We start from the raw sequence: 16,476 nt of genomic DNA, 5'->3' as shown, positions 1-16,476 counted from the left end.
GTTTAGTCCCAGGGTGAGTGCATGCCGTGGAAAAGTGGGACAAGTTTCCCTCTGCCCAGACCTTCACCTTTCATAGCAGCCATCACTGTACCTTATGCCAAAGGACAGGCTTTATTCCTGTCAAGAGTGTACACCTTTGAGTATCTACTTAGTAAAAAATGCCCTAAGCCTCATACCTCTAAAGGCGATTTTATATTCCTCCTGTTTCTGTTTCTGTTTCTTTCTCTGTTGCCATCCCCTCGTACCTGTATGCACACTCTGCCTCAACAGTCACAAAAACACATTCATCCACTCTAACCAGCTTCACAGGCTAGACAGACACACACACAGCATTGTAAAGCATTTGTTAAGGACCTGCACGCTCACCAAGGCTCTCAGCAATGCCCTGCACAAGCACATGCCTACAACCACCTTGTCCTCCAACCCAATAGCTCCCTTCTCAGCTGCCCTCCACTCCCTTCAGGGCCCCTGTGTGGACCGCCCCCACCATTCCCTGTCTCCATTCACCTGAAATGCTCCTGTCCACCCCCTTTCCAGCCCCACCTGAATGACATCTTACATCCTTCCTTCCCTCACATCTCTGTCTCCTAGCAACCCCATCTCGTTCCCTGAATCCCTTCCAAGGAAATTAGAGATAATGGATCTCTCCTCTCTCCATCTCAGCCCCTCTTTATTGATCCTCCTTTAATGAAAGTTAATTATAACAATGATTTAATTAATAGAATCCCTCTCTTCCTTTATTGCTTCCCGTATTAAGACTATTAATAAATACGAGCTGGGCTGACAGAGTCATCCATCACCCGCCTGGGATTCCCCCCATACCTCCTTTTACCTTCCCCCCTCCCTCTCCCTCTCTTGGCCTATAAACTTGCTGGGGTAGTGGGGGTTAATCAGAGAGGAATTATGAGCCAACATCCCCAGCAGGAGGTGCATTTAATGAAATCATGTGTGATTTATTTTCTGGGGGAGGTTGGGGCGAGAAGAATCTGGGACCCACACCTCCTGGCTTCCAGAGAGTGGCTGCCTTGTGCAAAAAAGGAGAAAAGTAGACATACAGGAACCCAGGCCCCTTCTCCCATGCCACAGCCCCTGCCAAGCCGCACATACACCCACAGGAGCCACATGGCTAGCTGCACAAGGCCACTGATACAGACACTGTCAGACTAAAAGCACTTAAAAGGACTGCGGTATAGGTTTTGTTCTTTCCAACCTCCAAAACTTCACATGGGTCCTTCTCACCTCCTTCTTTTCTCTCCAGCCCTGTTCTGCTTCACTGTCCCGAATCTGCTTCATACTCCCCTCCTGCATGAAGCCCCCCAACCCCCAACCAGGCTCCTCAACATGGATATCTAGAGTTTCTAGCTGCTCCTTTCTCTGCCCTTTGTGTGTCTTTCTGGTATGCAATTTGCAGTTTCAGACTGGGGGTGCCACAAAATGTGGGGCCATTTCTCTTCCTTACTCATGATTTGCCTATCCCAGTATCCAAAGCATGGTCCCCGACACAGAGCTCAAGGAAGGGTAATTGACGGCATGGGCCGGGGGAAACCCAGGGGCAGCCAGGTTCCAATTCTAGTTCTCTTTCCTATGCACTGAGTGGTATTTGGCAACTCAGCCTTCCTACTTATTTCTCTTCTATAATGGATCATCCCTTTCCTCCCTGCTCCCCAGCATCCATGCAAAAGCTGATAGATCTGAATGGGCTTGAGACTCTAATGTGAAAGGAGATGTCAGCCAAGTAGCAGCAAATAGGAACTGTGTCAGTATTTGGTGGTGAAAGAACGAATCCAAACACACCACTCCCCCACTTATCGAACCTCAATGGCCACCTGTTACCTACAGGAATGAGAAATGTAGATTGCTTAGTGTGCCAGTCAGGGTCTTCACCATCTGTCCCAACTTGCCCTTCCATTTCCTGTCTACCCTAAGGAACCCTGTACTCCAGTATAACAGAACCATTCCACAAAAACATGCACTACTTTCCTCCTAGCTCAAAGGATACCACCTGCATGGAGCCTTACTTGACTGCCCTCAGTTATCCTTTGACATACCACATAGAGCACTTTGTAAAAAGATGCTCCATGTGTTTACAACTTTTTATTCTCCCTAAACTATAAGCAACTTGAGGGCAGATTCTATGCTTATACATCACTGTGTTCCTAAAATCTAGTATAGAGACTGTAATATAGGACCAGTCCTCCAGAAATAATCTTTAAATTATTTTAATGAAATGTTTTATACATACAAAATAATATATGTAATGAATAATAAAGTGAACATCATTGAGCTCACCAACTAGCTTCAAATAAGTATTACCAATACCATTAAATGAAGTGCCATGTGTTGCTTCAAAGAACAAAATGTGATGTCATTTGGGATAGAGGTGTTTTTTTTTTTTTTTTGGAAACAGAGTCTCGCTCTGTCGCCCAGCCTGGAGTGCAGTGGTGCGATCTCAGCTCACTGCAACCTCCACCTCCCAGGTTCAAGTGATTGTCCTGCCTCAGCCTCCTGAGTAGCTGGGATTACAGGCACGCACCACCATCCCTGGCTAATTTTTGTATTTTTAGTAGAGACAGGGTTTCACCATATTGGTCAGGCTGGGGGATAGAGATGTTTCTATTAATTCAGGATACTTATAGAGTGCTCTGTATGGGTCAGGTGCCGGGGAATGGAGATAGAATAGTGAAAAACCCCACCCTCAGAGAGCTCTTAGTTGACATAAATCACCAGATACAAGGAAACAAGATAAATGCTACTTTAGAGGTATGTACAGCATGCTATGGGACCACAGAGAGGCAGATACTTAACGAAGACTGGGGAAGGCAGAGCTTCCCACAGGTGATAATGTGGGTAGACGTGAGCCAAGCATGTGCAGGCAGAAAGAACAAAATATGCGAAGACAACTTACTCAGAAGTCTATACACTCAGGTAGGGCTGCCAAGTGAGGATCTTACCCAGTGTGGGAAGTGAGGCTGGAAAGGTGAACTGCTGACATTTATTCATACATTCACTCAACAAGTATTAATTGAGTGTCCACTATGTGTCAGGTGCTGTTCTAGACATTGGAGAAACTGCATGAACAAAATAGGAATTGGCTAGGTACAGTGGCTCACACCTGTAATCCCAACAACTTGGGGGGGCCAAGGCAGGAGGGTTGTTTGAGCCCACGAGTTCAAGACCAGTCCGGGCAACATAGCAAGATCCCTTCTCTAAACAATTTTTTGTTTGTTTGTTTTTGGAGATGGAGTCTCACTCTGTCGCCCAGGCTGGAGCGCAGTGGTGCAGTCTCAGCTCACTGCAACGGGTTCAAGCGATTCTCCTGCCTCAGCCTCCTTGAGTAGCTGGGATTACAGGCGCGAGCCACCATGCCCGGCTAATTTTTGTATTTTTAGTACAGACGGGGTTTCACCACGTTGGTCAGGCTGCGCTTGAACTCCTGACCTCATGATCCGCCCCCCTCACCCTCCCAAAATGCTGGGCTTACAGGCATGAGCCACTGTGCCCGGCCAAAAAAAAATTTTTTAATAAACCTGGCATGGTGACATGTACCTGTAGTCCCAGCTACTCAGGAGGCTGAGGTGGGAGGATGGCTTGAACCCAGGAGTTCAAGGGTGCAATGAGCTATGATAGCACCCTACAGCCTTGGGTGACAGAGAAAGACCCTGTCCCTAAAAAACCAAAAACAAAACAGGAATTTCTGCCCTTATGGAGATTATACACTATTGCCAGATCATGAAAGTCCAGATAAACCAGTTAGGAATCTTGTAATAATCTAGGTAAAAATGGTGAGCATAAAACTTAGTGTCAAAGGGAAAAGAAGCAGAATTATTTAGGAGGCCAAATTAATGAAACTTGGTGAAAACTAGATATGGGAAGTGAGCAGAAGGAGTCAAGTTTATCCCAAGTTTCTGGTTTCAATGACCAGATAACTGATGATGCCATTCACTAAATAAATACAGTTGGTCCTCTGTATCTGTGGGTTCTGCATCTGCGGATTCAACCAACCATGGATCAAAAATATCTGGGGAAAAAAAACCACAAAATAACAGTACAACAACTGGCCGAGCACAGTGGCTCACGTTTGTAATCTCAACATTCTGTTAGGCCAAGGTGGGCAGATCACCTGAGGTCAAGAATTCGAGACCAGTCTAGCCAACATGATGAAACCCCGTCTCCATTAAAAATACAAAAATTAGTTGGGTGTGGTGGTGCATGCCTGTAATCCCAGCTACTCGGGAGGCTGAGGCAGGAGAATCGCTTGAACCCAGGAGGCAGAGGTTGCAGTGAGCTGAGAACGTGCCATTGTACTCTAGCCTGGGCGATGACAGCAAAGCTCTCTCTCAAAAAAATTAAAAATAATAAAATAATACAGTATAACAACTGTTTACAAGCATTTACATTGTATTCAGTATTATAAGTAATCGAGATAATTTTAAATATATGGGAGGATATGGTAGGTTATATGCAAATATACCATTTTATACAAGGAACTTGAACATCTGCAAATTTTGGTACCCTCAAGGATACTGAGTACCAACTGGAATACAAATGGAGAAATACATTTGAGGGGGAAAATGATTGGTGCAGTTTTGGCTTGTGGAATTCTCAATGTCTTTGGGATCTTTCCAAGGAGAGAGAGGTCCAATGGGCAGTTGGGTAGATATTTAAGTCAAGAGATGAAAAGAGTGTAAAGTTGGAGATAAGAGATTTAAGTTTCCTGAAAGCAAAGGTGATAAGACTGGAGAAAAGTCTGACCGGGAGCAGTGGCTCACGCCTGTAATCCCAGCACTTTGGGAGGCCGAGGTGGGTGGATCACGAGGTTAAGAGATCAAGACCATCCTAGCCAACATGTTGAAACCCTGTCTCTATTAAAAATACAAAAATTAGCTGGATATGGTGGCGCGTGCCTGTAGTACCAGCTACTTGGGAGGCTAAGGCAGGAGAATCGCTTGGACCCGGGAGGCAGAGGTTGCAGTGAACTGAGATCGAGCCACTGCACTCCAGCCTGGCAACAGATCGAGACTGTCTAAAAAAAAGGAAAAAAAAGAAAGGTCTCCCTGCGTATATAGAGAGAAGGTAAGAGGGCCAATGGCAGAACCCAGGAGAACAGCATGGAAGGGAGGTATGGAGAATGCAGAATTATGGAGAAGACAGAGGGATCAGTCAGAGAGGTAGGAAGAAACTCAGGAGAAATGAGTCAAGGAGAGAAACCAGTAGTGGCAGGTGCAGCAGGGAGGCCCGGGAAATAATTCCTGGAAAGCACTGGATTAGCAGCCATTGGTGGCTCAGCAAGAGGAGCTGGAGGAAAATGTTGGAGGTGGAAGTTACTGCACAGCTGGACTTCACAGAACCTGCAATAGAGACACAGTTCTTCTGATCTGTGGGAATTAGGAGTTTGTCTTCAGATTCACATAAAAATGAGGGCTTCAGGCTGGTGCATTGCCTCATGCTTGTAATCCCAGCACTTTGGGAGGCCGAGGTGGGAGGATCACTTGAGCCCAGGAGTTTGAGACCAACCTGGGCAACTAAGTGAGACATCATCTGTATTTTAAAAAACAAGGCCAGGTGCAGTGGCTCACTCCTATAATCCCAGCACTTTGGGAGGCCGAGGCGGGCAGATCACTTGAGGTCAGGAGTTTGAGACCACCCTGGCCAACATGGTGAAACCCCATCTTTACTAAAAATACAACAATTAGCCAGGTGTGGTGGTGGGTGCCTGTAATCCCAACTACTTGGGAGGCTGAGGCAGGAGAATCACTTGAACCCGGGAGGCAGAGGTTGCTGTGAGCCGAGATCGTGCCATTGCACTCCAGCCTGGGCAACAGAGTGAGACTATGCCAAAAAAAAAAAAAAAAAAAAGAAAAGAAAAAAGAAAAAGAAAAAAGCCACAAGGGCTTCTGAACCAAAGTATAAGAAAAATGAAGGGTAGGAACCGAGATGTCTGGGACTGCCCCATCAAAGATTTTACTGCCTCTGGCTAGCCAGATGTGAGGCACACTCGAAGTAATATAAAGCTGAAGCCTGTGCTGTCCACTAGGGCAGCTGCCAGCTGCACCAGCCACCCTTGAAATGTGGCTTGTCCAAATTAAGATTATATAAATGTAAATTATGTAACAGATATCAAGGAATTAGTATCAACAAAATTTAAAATAGCTCAGTAAGTGTATATTGATTGCAGATTGAAATGATAACATTTTGGATATACGGCTTAAATAAACGTTAGCATTTAATTTCTTTTTTTTTTTTTCGAGACAGAGTCTCGCTCTGTCGCCCAGGCTGGAGTGCAGTGGTGTGATTTCAGCTCACTGCAACCTCCACCTCCTGGGTTCAAGCAATTCTCCTGCCTCAGCCTCCAGAATAGCTGGAATGATTACAGGGGTCTGCCACCACGCCTAGCTGATTTTTTTGTATTTTTAGTAGAGACGGGGTTTCACCGTCTTGGCCAGGCTGGTCTCAAACTCCTGACCTCGTGACGCACCCGCCTTGGCCTCCCAAAGTGCTGGGATTACAGGTGTGAGCCACTGCGCCCAACCTCACCTGGATCTTTTTACCTTTTTTTTTAATGTGCCTACTAGAAAATTTAAAATTATATGTTTGATTCATACTACATTTCTACTGCACAGCACTGGTCTAAGCCCGGCCACAGAATAGGATCTCCACAGCCTGGACATGCCCAGACTCCCAAATGTTCTTTAATCACCTCAGACTCACAATATCCTTCCTAGCTGGAAAACAAATGCCTGAAATCCCCAAGACTGCATTTTTGTTGCACCTCTATGCCCCATACTGCCAGTCCCATAACCCAGGGCCAAAGATTTCAGTCCTCAAGGCCAGGCACAGTGGCTCACACCAGTAATCCCAGCACTTTGGGAGTCTGAGGCAGGAGGATCACTTGAAGCCAGAAGTTTGAGACCAGCGTGGACAACATAGTGAGACCCCCATCTCTATTTATTTTTTAAAAACTGGAATTTAAAAAAAAGATTTCAGTCCTCAATACCCCATCTTCAGGATTCCCGTGTTGTGGACCTTCACGCTTTTTCTTTCCCCAAGTCTGTTGATACTCACGTGAGAGCAGAGATGTCCTATTCTAACTTACAGAAGTAGATTTTTTTTCCTGGCTTAGAGTCCAGAATCTCTCTCCCAACCCTGAATTTAGAAGCCATGTCTTCTCTCTGTTTCTTTCATTTCTCAACTCCCTCTTTGCCTTTCCTCCTTTCTAAAACTATGTAAGTCTGTCGAATTATAAGAAACATGGTATTATGGAAATCACCCAGCTTTATGTCCCTATATAAACTTCATCCATCTTAAGCCCTCTTTGCAAACTGTGGCTAACACCTGCCTGTTATTGAGAAGATTGAATGAGATCAGATGTGTAAAATGCCTTGTACAAAGCCTGGCACACAGTAGGTACTTTGTAATCTTGAGTTTCCCACTTTTCCTCTAACCTCTGCATATTTGGAGAAGTAGGGAAAGAACCAGGAAAGTCCGGTTCATACGTATGGACTCACAGAACCTCAAAACCAAAAGAGCTCTTAGAGATATATTTCCAGTTACTAATTCAGTAAAGAAATTCCCTGGACCACATCTCTCATTGGTAGTCATCCAACCTCTGCTTAAACATCTCCAGGGGCCATTCATTGGTTCACTCAGTAAACAAGAACAAGGCACTGTGGGAGCCACAAAGAAGGGCTGACACAGATCTTGCTGTTGAGCTTATACATTAGTAAAAAGACAATACAGAGAAATAACCATAATATAAGGTAAAAGCGATATGTGTCAAATGAGATGCCATGACAGAGAACTAACAACCTTGCAAGTTATTTCATGCTCAAAAAAGGGTAGCTCTAATATTAAAATTCCTCCCAAATCTCAGACCTCAGTTTTCCCATGCATTTCATGGAACATGGAACAAGATCCTTCCATACTAGGTCATGGGTCATCCTTAAGGAGGAACTGCGATAGCCTTAAAACTCCAGGAGGGAGGCAGAGTGCAATGGCTTACACCTGTAATCCCAGCACTTTGGGAGGCCAAGGCAGGTGGGTCACTTGAGGTCAGGAGTTCGAGACCAGCCTAGGCAACATGGCGAAACCCCATCTCTACCACAGATATAAAAATTAGCCAGGCATGGTGGTGCATGTCTGTAGTCCCAGCGACTTAGGAAGCTTGAGGCAGGAGGATCACTTAAACCTGGAAGGTTGAGGCTGCGGTGAGCCCTGATCATGCCACTGCACTCTAGCCTGAAAGAGACTCTGTCTAAAAACAAACAAACAAAAACAACTCCAGGAGGAGGGTGTGGAAATGGACATGGAACAGGTGTGGAGAGAACTGGGGCTGGCTGCAAGATCTCCAGCCTCTTCTGTACCACCGAATGATTTCTGGGAGTCCCTAAATGACTGCCTCAGCCTCTACCTACTACCAGCAACTCCTGTCCCCCTAGAAAGCCATGCACATCCCTACTCCCAGGATTTATCCTAATGGTTTTGCCTGTGCTTTTCTCTCCCTCTTCTCCCCATCCCTATCACCTTTTCATCATGTTTTATCAGTATCTCTACAATTTTCTTTGTATCTGTCTCTGCTTCAGTCTGTGCCTCTCATCATTTTGATTTTTTGTTTCTATTATTCTTGGAGTCTTTCTGCTTCTATCTCTGGCTGTCTTTCTCTTACTCTCACCATCCTTGATTTCTTGATAGGTTTCCATTTTTCTGTCTCTGGCCCCGTTTTCTCCCCAGCTGCTGCAAAGCCATAAACCTAGCTGGCCCTGCAGCAGGCAGCCGCCAATCAGTGGGCTCCAGGAGTTGAGGGGAGGGGGTCAACAGAGAGATGAGGGGATGGAAAAGCTGAGGCACTGTTGCTATAGCAGGGGAGGGATGAGGTGCAGAAAAGAGATGTCCCTCCCAAAAGGCAGACACAGCCACCTCCACAGACAGTGTCTGGATTCCTTTCCTACAGATAGCAAATGCCTGGCCCCTACTTACTGTTGTGAGGCAGGGTACCTGGATCCTTCCCCTGTATTACCCAAACCATGATTTCTCCTCCAAAACCCCTGGCCACAGATCACTAGAGATTTGCCTCCTCCTGCATTCTTAGGCCCTCCCAAGATGAGGGAGCTAAAGGGCCTTGAGGGTCCGAAGATCCTGAGACAGATGCTTACATGGACGTTGAGACAGGAAAGAATGGTCAAGACAGGTACAGTGGCAGATGCTGAGATGAGTTGGAGGAAGCACTGAGAGGAGGGAGAGTCCTCCCCAGCCAAGGCTGATCCAGAAGCTTGGGTGATCAGGCTTCTTAGCTCTCTGGCCATTCCTGAAGAAGAACTGGCTGCCAGAATCCCTGATCTCTGGTCTAGGTTGGGGTTCAGCAGCTTAGGGTGTTACTTACTGGGCTACTACTACCCAGCTTGTCGTAAGAAACCTACTGGGTCTGGGGGGATAGGAGGGGATAGGAGGGGAAGGCGTGGAAGGCAAGGGATTAATGTAAGATTTTAGAAGAACACAGGAGGAGGAACATTTCCATCCTGTTGGGCCAGGAGACAAACCCAGAAAGTGGTAATTCCTGGTGTGCCGGCGACCCCTGCTGGCTGCACACACCACCGCCTGGGAGATGGGAAGGTGCAGCCAGCCTGTGTGAGTCCAAATGCGTGTTGGATGTGACACTGCACACAACAATGACGGTGCTCATGATTACGTGTGGGCACTCCTGGGTGAAGGCGGTAATGTGACTGAACGCAGAAGCCCCACAGGTCAGGTTCAGAACTTCTGGCTCCCCTCTGGGACTCTGGGTGTCTAGGAAGGATCATTGAGCCCAGCATGTCTCCTGACCAGTGTCACATCAGTAGCAGCATAGATCCACTCAGTGAGGCACTGCTGAAGTCAAAGTAAATGTAACCAGTCCAGGTGTAGGGGAAAGAGTGCAGACTTTGGAATTACACTTACCTGGGTCGAAATCTTGATCCTGTGATTACTAACTGTATGACCTAGAGCAAGTTCCTGAACTTCTTCGAGCCCAATTTCCTCATCTGTAAGAGCATAATAATACCTATCTTAGAGGGTTATTGTGAGTGTTTAGCACAGTGCCTAGCAATAATAAGCATTTAATAGATGCTAATTTTCTGCCTCCCTCTTCCTTTATCAACCTCCCACCCTCAAGGTCAGGCAGGGATTTCAAAAGGCAAATAAACTGGGGATAATGTTGACAATGATGATGGTGGTGGTTTATATTTACACCACTCATGCAAATCATTTTAAACATATTTTTAATACATGGCTTTTTTCCTTTTTATTAGCCAAGCACATCATCATCATGTTTTATTGGGATGGAAATATCCTGATGTTATGGCAGGTATCTAGAAAGATGGCCTTATGAAGTGATAACAAGGCATGACAAATCTTTCTTTATTGTGATACATTTTCATTACTCAGGTTAATCAGGAATTACCCATTAGAACAAAGGTTTAAGATAAGTACATGACAGTCATCTGCGGAGATCAAAATCTCCTGATTTTCCCAATGGGTATCTAATTGTTATTGCTATTGTAGAGGGACAATTAATGCTTAGATTGAACTGGTATTCAAACATTAGAATAACTCAAGGAGATATGACAGGTAGTTAGAAATAGTATATTCTGAAATTTAAAAGAAAACAGATTTCAATTGCACCAAAGAGTATTTTAATCCCTGCAGCTGTCCATCGATAGGGGCAGACTAATATTAAGAGCTCCATTTTAGCAGGAGTACTGAAGCTGAAGCTGGCTGGCTCCCCAGCAGGCTTACTGTGAAAGAGATTCAGGCTGCAGAGGGAGATTGAATAAGAGGCCTTCTGAGCTTCCTCCACAAACACACTCAAGTGCATGATGAAAACTTAGCTCAGTAGAAGTGTCACTCCAAACGGCATTACTGCCATACCCATAGTAACTGTTTGTCACTATGAGGTCGGGGTAAGGGCGTAGTAATAATAACAATGGTGTTCTTTTCCTCTCTGAGATTTTGTTCTCCCAAAAGAGAGAAAAGAGTCCAGAATCATTCTCCCACTAACTATCCCCACGTTTTTCTTGATTTTGTCTGCTTCATCTTTGTCTTGGCTTCATAGTATCCATCTTCAAGTATTTTAAAGAAAACCTTACTTAAGGAAAGAGCTTTTTTCATCCTTTAGTTTCCTGCCTATAGGAGGTGGGCAGGCAATGAGGATGGGAAGAGGGAACAAACATTTGCTGAGTTCCTATTAAGTGTAGACATTGTAATTTTTGCATTTGATTAAGAGAGGTGTGTATGTGCTTTCATGCAAGCAAGTGCATATATGTATATGTATTCCTGCAAGTGTGTATATGTATTCCTGCAAGTGTATATATGTATATGTATTCCTGCAAGTGTATGTATATATTGTTTTGTATCTGTGGATGTAAATGTGGATGAATCTGAAGGAATTCTCTGCTGTTCAAGTCTCTCTGAACAGGGGTCTGGGGTCTTGGTGTCTAGCTTAGTAAAGGGAAATCTGTATGCAGCTCCTCTGAGGATTTCAATATCTTCCGTGTGTACAGACTACCCAGGAGTTAGTTCTTCTGGCTCCAGGATCTTTGTGCAGGATCCCAGGTTTGTCTGTCCCCATCCTGCGCATAAGTGTGTTGACATATCAAGACTCCTCCACCTCCTTGCTTTCCTGTGTGCATCACAGTGCATGCAGATCCATTTGTCCAACCAGCCCCATGTGAAGCCATGTGTGTCCAGGAGTCCCTCCTCCCAGGGAGGACTCTGTGAAGAGTCCTTGGCACCCTCCCCTCCTGGCTACCCCCACTCCCCACTTTCCATGCCAGGAGAGATCTAATTACACAGAAATTAGTACAGAAAAGGATCGTTTGCTTTTATTGTATCAGTACCAGGGCAGCTATAAATCTGGAGCCGCCGCTGCAGCCGCCTCTGGGCACTGTGCAGGCTATAGGGGGGCTTTCACCTCCACACCTTCCTTTTCTCCTGGGCCTCTACCCCTGCCCAGGACCTGAGAGTTCTATTAGGTACCCATCTCAGTAGGGGAAGTGGAGAAAGGGGAGGGTGGGGTCAATCAAAAGAAGACACATAGTAGATGCTTAATAAATGTTCACTAAATGATTAAAGAGAAGTAGATCCCAGCAATGCTAGTAACTACCCGACTACCTAGACCCAATCACCACGAGATAAATATTTCTAGTAAAATTTCTCTCAAAATTCTTAAGCTCTTACCAGACAGACTTCCTCACTTTCTTATGAACCCAGATGAAGTATATGGAGCTATTAGTCATCCTGGCTTCTACTTTAGAGACCCTGAACTCCTTCTCAGGCAGCTTCAGGTGATGAAGACAGTCCAGGTTCAGATCTTGATTTTTCTGTTTACCACCTAATTGTCCTTGGGTATCTCCCAACCTGAGCTTTGGTTTCTTCTTCTATGAAATGGAGGACATGAAACCTACCTCTCAGGTTGTTGTGAGGCATCAATGGGAAAGCACAATTTGTCGGGTGTGGTGGCATGCACCTGTGGATGCAGCTGCTCTGGGGGCTGAGGCGGGAGGATTGCTTGAGCCCAGGAGATCAAGGCTGCAGTGAGCCCTGATCCAGCCTGGGCAACAGAGTGAGACTCTGTCTCAAATAAAATAAAATAAAATAAAATAAAATAAAATAAAATAAAATGGGAAAGCACTAGACCAACAGGAAGGGGGTCCACTAATTTTTATTATCACTCTTAATGTCTTCCTAGCTACCACTTCCACTTCACCACCTTTACTTCTGCCTCCTCTTCCCCATCACCCTTTAACCTAGCCTATATGCCAACCAACCCCCACTCAAATAGGGGGCAATAAGATATGCAGGCAAGCTGTGCCCAACCTGGAGTGAATGTTTCTATATGTTAGTGTCTTATCAGAAGACAGAGATGAGGCCAGGTGCGGTGGCTCACGCCTGTAATCCCAGCACTGTGGGAGGCCAAGGCGGGTGGATCACTTGAGGTCGGGAGTTCCAGACCAGCCTGGTCAACATGGTGAAACTCCATCTCTACTAAAAATACACACACACAAATTAGCAGGGCATGGCGGCATGCACCTGTAATCCCAGCTACTCCAGGGGCTGAGGCAGGAGAATCACTTGAACCCGGGAGACGGAGGTTGCAATGAGCCGAGATTGCGGCACTGCACTCCAGCCTGGGCAACAGAGCAAGACTCCATCTGAAAAAAAAAGGAGGAGGAGGAGGAGGGGGAGAGGGAGAGGGAGAGGGACAGGGGGAGGGAGAGGGAGAGGGACAGGGAGAGGGAGAGGGAGAGGGAGAGGGAGGAGAGGGAGGAGAGGGAGAGGGAGAGGGAGAGGGAGAGGGAGAAGCAGAAGCAGAAGCAGAAGAAGAAGAAGAAGAAGAAGAAGAAGAAGAAGAAGAAGAAGAAGAAGAAGAAGAAGAAGAAGGAAGAAGGAAGAAGGAAGAAGAAGAAGGGGAAGAGGAGGAGGAGGGGGAGGAGGGGGAAGGGGAAGGAGAAGAAGAAGAGGAAGAGGAAGAGGAAGAAGAAGAAGATGAAGAAGAAGAAGAAGATGAAGAAGAAGAAGAAGACAGAGATGAGGACAGGTGACTCCAACAATCCTCGGGCATCTGGAGGCAGTGTTTTACCATAGCCAACTGTCTCCAAGCTCATTCCTTGGCAGTAACTATTTTGATCTCCATTATTTGCATGGAGGGTGTAAATTAGCTCCTTGGAATACTGGAGGATCCTTGGAATACTGGAGGGTCTGGTTGTAAATGACTGAGTAGAAAGAGTCAAGGATTTAGGGAATTAGGAGGGAGCAGGAGCTGGGGAATCAGGGTGGAGACTGGAGGCTTGAACTTATCCCAGAGCATTGTCAAAGGGCCTTTTAGGGGATTGCAGAGACAGAAACCAAATGTCCGGGCTCCCAACTTCCTGCCAACCCAGTTTTCCAAACCCAAGGATTTGGGGTCTCCTCCCTCTTGCCCTCTCTTACACTGATGTCTCCAGCCCAAGGCACTCAGCCAGGAATTCCTGAATTTACTCCTATGTGGATAACCCTGAAGAGCTCTCAGTGTAGGTCAGGAAGTGAAAAGCCAGAGAAAGGAAGGGGTGTAACCCCTCCCCCAACTCCACTGTGCTCAGATCTCCAAGCACCATTTGGGCAGGACCCCCTGCTCCCACACTTCAAGGGCAGGAGGAGCCGCAGAAGGAAGCTGAGGCACTATGTCTGTGTCCAGCCTCTCACCCCCGATCTGCGTCTCAGGGAGGGTGAGGATTTGGCGTGAAGGGCAGAGCGGCGTGGGGGGCGCGGATCTCTGGCCCCCATCTCCCCCCACCCCCAGCCCCAACTCAGGCTGCAGTCTCTCCTCGTTGTAGCAGCGCGAGAGCAAAGGGACGTGCAGTAAAGATGAGTGATGGCGCGGAGACAAGCAGAAATACACCATCATGAAAATGCTAATGACTCCTTGCTCTCTTTCTTTATGGTTGGAGTAATACAGACTTCAATCATAAAAACAATCTCCCAACATTTTAATGGGCTCCATCATGCCCGCACTTGTCGGTATATTTGAAGAATAAATCACCCTCCCCGCTCGGAATGAATTCGCTGTCAAACTCGGCTCCCTCGGAGAAAATGGATGGGGAGAGAGGATGGAGGGTTTTTTTGGGGGGGGAGGTCCTCTCCCCCTCTAACTCCCTCCTAAACTGGATTGTTGTGCGAGATGCCTGGATCTTGAAATGGAGGAGGGGGCGGTAGAGAATTGAGGAAGCTGAGCCGGAAGGGAGGGTTTTGGCAAACCCAGGGCGGGACGGAGGAACTTCACACGGAGAGAAGCTGCCCCTTAGGTGGACGTGGAAGAAAGGGGCTAGAACACTGGCGGCATTGGAGGGAAGGGGCAAAATCTTGACCTTGAACCTAGAGAATGCAAAGAAGATGCAGAAAGCATCCAAATCCGCATTATTTCAGGTTATTTGGTCGGACTTCTTTCAGACTAGGCCTTAGGCAGGGGCGCAGAGGGAAAAGGGAATGTTCAAGAGATCTCCTTTGAGGAAGAGAAGGCAGGACAACAAGCAAACCCAGGAGTTTCGGCCTTGACCTTGCAGGTTTCAGCGCACTAAGCCACAGGTCCGTACTGCTGGGAAGGGCCTGACAGTCCCGGGTAATTCTTATTTCCATACAGGTGGCCGTCAGCCAATGAAAACTTGGGATAAGCATACTGGGAGTAGCCAATCCCAGTTAAGGATGAGCCGAACTGACAGGTTTAATTGCATCTTGATTGGTTGTGATGTTGCTAGGCAGAAATCGGGTCCTGGAGATTGATGCGGACAAGAGGGAAGAGACAGGTGAATAGGAAAATATCTGGAAACCTAGAGTCCTGGATTGACATGTTTCTTCCTGAGCTCCTTCATTCTCAAAGGATTGATGGAGTCAGAGGAATGACTCTCCCTTTTCTCCTTCTCTTGAGTGGGACAGAGCCCAATAGTTGTATGTGTTCCCCCAAAAGCCTTCCAAGAAATCTGGCTATTTCGAGGGACTTCTAGTCCGAAAGCCCCCCGGGGGCGGGGTGGGTGGGTATTTCAACCTCACCCCAGGTCTTCCAGAAGACTATCTTCAAGCCTTCTGGCTGAAGTTTAAGACCAATTTTCTCTAATATGCTCAGGAAATGGAGAAATCTTGCTCCACACTCGTCCTTCATATCGCATGACTCGAGGAGCAAGAGATTTCCCTACCTCCTGGCCTCTTCACCCAAGGGTGCCCTCCAGATCCAGCGAGGGGTCAAAATCCCAGACCCAAAGGTCTGTGTAGTGGCATTCCCAAACTCGCTCATTCTGAGCCTTCGTTTGCACCTAATTTGCAGAGAGCAGGTCCTCCCCTCCTAACCCCCAACCCCGACCAAACCCACCTGTCTCCCTGCAGCCCCAGCCCCTCTCCCGCCACCCGGCATCTGCGGTTCCTCTCCCTCTGCCCAACTCGCCCCACACCCGACCCCTCTGTGCAGCCCGCCCGCCCCCGCCCCAGCGCGCCCTCGCCTGCAGCCCCCTGCTGGAGACAGGGCCCGGAGCCTCCCGCGGCTCCTGAGTCACAGCCTCCCGGGAGGCCGCAGGGGCCGGTGTGGGCAGAGGCGGGGCCCGCCGCGGGAGCTGCGAGCGCGCGGGTCTGAGCTAGACCGTCCGCGAACAATATGCCACCATTTAAATCTGAACGCGCGCCAGCCGCCGATTGTGATGTTAATTCGGAGATGATTTAGGGGGGCAGTACGAAGTGGGGAGCTGGCCGCTTCTCTGTCAAAGTGCTGTCCGGGACCTTAATATTTGTAATTGAAGCTGATGAGGACTCCGTCTCTGTTTCCACTGATAAAAAAAGGCAGGGAGGGAAAAAGAGCGACTAAATTATGGGGGCCGGCAGAAAAACATGATTAATCAAAGGTTTGAACTGTCGCCGTGTTCGAGGCCCAGTAAATCTCGTCCGGCCGGGCCCTGAAGAGGCCGAAGGATAAATCTGAGCCGCCCG

The sequence above is a fragment of the Pongo pygmaeus genome, chromosome 10 (genome assembly GCF_028885625.2).
Source record: "Pongo pygmaeus isolate AG05252 chromosome 10, NHGRI_mPonPyg2-v2.0_pri, whole genome shotgun sequence".
NCBI lineage: Eukaryota > Metazoa > Chordata > Mammalia > Primates > Hominidae > Pongo > Pongo pygmaeus.
The sequence above is the reverse complement of the archived record's forward strand: the minus strand, read 5'-3'. Positions refer to the sequence as shown.